General features: G+C 42.8%; 1 long non-coding RNA gene across 1 annotated transcript in view; it reads left to right on the top strand.

Moving 5' to 3' along the window:
- Nucleotides 1-4,009, top strand: part of LOC111815496 — a 6,758-nt gene extending 2,749 nt beyond the window's left edge. The window contains exons 3-4 of the long non-coding RNA XR_002820172.1: nucleotides 3,459-3,632; nucleotides 3,969-4,009. This is a non-coding gene — a long non-coding RNA (uncharacterized LOC111815496). The remainder of the gene's footprint in view (nucleotides 1-3,458; nucleotides 3,633-3,968) is intronic.
- The last annotated feature ends 1,269 nt before the right edge of the window (nucleotides 4,010-5,278 follow it).

The raw sequence follows: 5,278 nt of genomic DNA on the forward strand, positions 1-5,278 counted from the left end.
GAGAGAGAGAGAGAGAGAGAGAGAGAGAGAGAGAGAGAGAGAGAGAGATTCTTGAGCAGCCCAGGGCAAACATGAGTGAAGAAACCTTCAGATCGCGGCAACCACAGGAAAGACCACACTAGAGCTGAGTCACCAACCTTAAGAATCAACAGTGATAATACATTCTTTCATCATATCACCAGATTTAGAATAATTTTAACAATAATACCAGATACTTTTACCAGTGTGTGTTAAGTAAATAGATTGCTAAAAGGAGCCATTTTAAATAAAGTTTACCAAATAAACCCAATGAAGTAAATGGAATAAACTACTGAGGTGATGTCAAGAATAGTAAAGACTATCAGAAAATTAGACAACTCTGTGGATAATTAAAGCCAAGAGGAAATCTGTTACAGAATAGAGAGAAAGTCATTATTTTGAGAGTGGAATTTTCCAAATTCACTGACCGTCTTGATGGTGTTCATTAGACGATTGCTCAATGCCCTACTTCCCTTTACACAAAGCAAACGCATGATTGTGTTTCAGCCATGATTCTAGGTACAAAGTAGAAGAGAATGCATTAACCAATGAGGATCCTGAGTAACCAAGGGAGACAGGCTTTGTAGACCTTGATACTCTACCCACTTTCTCCATTCTTTTAATTTTGTCGGGGAGACTTTGATCCTGGTAATGTTATAGCACAACGGAGCCAGAGCTCAGGGTGGGTGGGGACGGAAGAGAAAGGCTGAGGGCTGGGCACCATCAGCTGTGACGTCGCCCTGGAATTCTGCTGCTAGGCACGCCACACTCCTCAGCAGGACCCGGTAGCCACTTCATGAGGATAAGAAGATTAACTCGGACACCATCCGTATCTTTCATTTCTTCGATGGTTGTAAATAAGTCTAAGTCACACTAACATCATTCTTACTACAGGCACCGTAGCTTTACTCTTTTTATTCCTTCGTAAGAAAAATAAATTTCAAGAGGATGTATTTAGTCTTTGTGCTTTTGCAGACAAAATTAAACCAGATCTGCTCCTCCTTTCCTGACTGTCCACTGTGTCTGTACACATGGGCTTTGCTTGGTGAACAAATTCACACCCCACCTCCTTGATTTAGAACGTTCTTTGTTCTGCCCCAATAGGAGCTCACCAACGCCCAACCCCCAGACAGGCCTAAACCGTGTTTGGACAAAAAGAATAAAATATATATAGACCTTATATAAGGTATCAACTTAATAATGATATATATATATATATATATATCACATATATATATATATATATATATATATGTGATTGCCAATGTCCATGGATCTGATAAACCAGATAATTAACAAATTTTCCTCCTTCTGGCAGTGTAGACAGAACCTGGGGCTCCAGTCCAAGGCCACTTGTTGGGCAAGCAGCTCTGCTTAGTCACTCTGAGCAAGCTGAGGAAGAAAACCACTTCCGCAGGGACAGATCTAGGGTGTTCTTGGGGGAGATGTATCAGCTTGCATGGACCGCAGATCTTGAAAGCTAATTTCAACAAGTGGAGACAAGCTTTCCATCTTTTATTATTCTTTTGGCATTATACTCAAATCTATTTGATACATTTTATTGATATCGTCTGGCATTGGAGATAAGGAATTAATTAAGATCTCTTTTCAAAGAGCTTAAAAAAAAAAGATGGGCTACAGAGGGATGACTACTTCAATTTCCTGCAGGACAGACAAGAAGCCCTTGTGCCAAACCTCTTTATGTTGAAAAGGAGTAAGTACCATCTCAGCCCTGCTAAGCCCCTCCCACACACAAAGGTTGAAAGCCTGAAAACTACATTTCCCAGCCTCCCTTGCCAGTAGGGTGCTTGATTTCATCTGTCTTCAAGAGGCGCTCTTGGAATCCCTGGAAGGTGTAAGGGCAAAATAATGTTTTTCAATGTCAATAGCTACAGGCAAAGGTGTATGTCCTGCCCGATGGCAAGCACAGGTCATATACAACCTGTGGACATTGTTCTAAAAATCATCCTTTTCAGGGCTACAGCCCAGATCATAGGTGGCAACTTGGCTTCAGAGGGATTCTATTATTTCATATTCCCTTGGGTTTCACTGCCCAGCCCTATGGATGATGCTGCATAACTTTTACTTCCCTACGTTGAATTCCTTCCTCATTGAAATGAGACACATTAGTCAGGAGCAGGTAGGTATGTTTCCATAATAAACACACCCAAACTCTGAAGAGTAGAACACATCAAAGGCATCTCTTACTCAGGCTATAGGCTGAGTGGCCTCCACCTTGTAGTCATACGCAAGGATCACAGAACTCATGTCCATGGAGATCACTATGGAAGATGGAAGATAGTGACCTTCACTCACACACACACACACACACACACACACACACACACACACCTGCTCACACTGGATTGCAAAGACTTGGCCTCAGGGCCCCAAATAAATGCCAAGGGAAAGCAGGGACACAGTCTTCCTCTACCTGTGTCCCAAGAGGAGAAAAGGTGCGCTACCTTGTTACAGCACATCAAGCTTCCATTTTCTGATCCACCCTGATGACTGTACTTGGTACTAAATGCGGTGTGCAATACTAAAGCCCTAAAATACAAGGCAGCAGCCTTGTGGTCAGGGTGTGGGCCGTCAGAAGTAGATGCCTCAGCTGCAGCTGGAGACCAAGACAGCACAGTGGGAAAGCGCTCCCCTAGGACTGGAAGGCCAGGTCACCGGACTCCTGAGCTCGAAGACAAAAAACACCCTGAGTTGGCTGCCACTCACTGTTTTTGGCAAGATAGTAGAAGGATAAGAAGATAATAGGAAATAACAAACTGATAGGCAAAGGCAGGAAGCAACAGTCACTATTTCTAGAGCTCCTTTCAGCTTCAGTGTCTGTGTGAGCTAGCGTGGATGATGCCTAGGGGTCCAAGACACAAGGCCCTAAAGCTCAGTGGCTTAGCACCTATGTTCTTTCCTCACTCAGAAGTCTGACGTGGACAGCAATCGGCTTGGTGACTCAGGGACTCTGAGGCTGCATATCTACGAAAGGATGGCATCAAGCTTAGCGTGGCATCGTCCATAGCGCAGATGCAGAAGAGGTGAGGGTGAGGAAGAGCCTGGCTGAGCAGTCGCTTCCCAGAAACAAGTCTACCTGGGGAGGGAGAGATTTTCCTTCCCTGGGCAGCTGGCCATCTTTATTATGTTACCATAAAGTTCTCTGTTGCTGCAACACAATTTCCTTGTTTTTCATAAATGACACAGCTTCGTCCCTTTTTCTCCATCTTTCCCCTACCCTGCTCTTTCTCCTCTCACCTACTGGAGATCAAACCAGGGCCCTTCCTGTCAGGCTTGCACGTGATGTGCCACCACGCCAGACTTCTTCCTTTTTCCCTTCACATGCACTTTCTCTTTGCCTCTTCTTTGATCTGACTTTCCTCCACATAACTGCTAACAAAGATTAAATCCTAATGCTCTGCTCTCTAATCAATTTCTAGCCATGGGAGCAAGAGAGAAGGAGGGGCTATCACATGATCTTGTCCACAGCCAGAGAGGTCCTCACCTCTCCACCTCTTCCTCTGATTCAAGCTCCATCTGTTTCTCACGTTTGCGAGTGATGAGCAGTGGCAGAAAGAGATGAAGACAGATCTGCAGAGACAAAGACAATGTTTGTAAAGCTGACACCATTTTTCATACTCTATATTTTTTTATTAATTTTATTCAGAAACAAATAGCAGTGAGTTTCAAAACCGATTAGTAGGACAGTTTCAATAATTAATACATTGCATATTGCTGTCTTCATAGTAGTTATTCATAGTACAAGATGCAGGCATGATGTCTTGTCCAAACACTATTAGTACAAATCTTTCCTCTCACTGAATTAAGAGACAGTAGCTATATATCTATCCTATTTTGTATGTGCAGATACAAAATGGTCCTTCCTTTGTATCCCCTTTTTGTTTAACCTTGTCAGAGATGGGTATTCCACTACCATTTAGATATTGCAGGTGCGTGAATTCAGCAAAACAATCACAAACCATGAAGTCAACAAGAGCATGGAGCACAGTACTTCAGGTCCTCTATGAAAACAAATTCCAGCCCAGACTACTATACCCTGCAAAACTCTCTTTCAAGTTTGATGGAGAAGCGAAATACTTCCATGACAAAGAACAACTAAAGAATTTCATGATGTTTCTTTCTAAGTCTCACATTGGCTTTAGGGGTCAATGACTCAAGTGGGAGGTATTTTCTCTTCACTCTGTTGTTAGCAGGGACCACTCGCCATCCCTGGGTGAATGTGGCAAAAGTGACTGAGATCACCTTCAACTCTTCAGTAACACAATGTTAGTATTAAGAGAGCTTTGTTTAATTTCCTGATCTAATTCCTACACCTTCTTCGATTAGGAAGAAACAAAAAGACATTTGACAAACACACAAAAATTTGAATGTCTTATAATATGCAAATGCCACAGTATCCCATAAAAGGCAACCTCACAATAACTTTCTTTCCTGCATCTTGCTTCATGTGGGGCTTTACATTTTGAGCTTAGGACAAAAAAAAATAAGGCCTTAATTCTGACCCCAGTTTCCCTTTTGAATGATCTCCATTGTATTGAGTTCTGAATAAATATGCTCAGAAATTTTAGTTTTCATTATGCCGATTCCTGAAAAAGTTCAAAAGTAGACCTACTGTGTGACACAGCAATCTTGTTTTGGGAAGGAAAAAGCGAGGAAATGGGATCAGCGTATCCAAGAGGTAGCTGCATTCCATGCTCACTGCGCTATGATTCATAGCAGCCATAGTACGAAAATAACTTCATCAGACATCAGTAGCTATGTAGATGAGGGTGTCACTGAGTTAGATCCACAGACACACAGGCGCACGGGCAGATAGATAGGACATGTTGTTTCAAGAATTTCCGCCTTCTTCTGTAACACCTGTCGTTTTACCACCACTCTGCTTCCGCGAGACAGTCCTGAAGCAGTTTAGGGTAGTAGTGGACACCTGGGATCCAGCTGCCTGGGAAGGGGAAGAAGGAAGAACCCAAGTGTGCATCCAGGCTGGGCAACTTAGCAGCTGAGTGAGACCTTGTCCCAAAATAAAAAATTAAAAATTGGGGACCAGGGAGATAGCTCAGTAGAATAAGTGCTTGCCTGGCAAGCACAGGGTCCTGAATCCAATCCCCGATACCACCAATAAATAAATAAATAAATAAATATTAAGAAAAAAAGTGGAAACACAGCTCAGTACAAAAACCCTGGCTCAGTCCACAATATGGCACACCCAAGCACAAACAGTTGCCCAAAAACCTAAGGA

This window comes from Octodon degus, unplaced genomic scaffold (assembly GCF_000260255.1).
Source record: "Octodon degus isolate 3935 unplaced genomic scaffold, OctDeg1.0 scaffold00017, whole genome shotgun sequence".
Lineage (NCBI taxonomy): Eukaryota > Metazoa > Chordata > Mammalia > Rodentia > Octodontidae > Octodon > Octodon degus.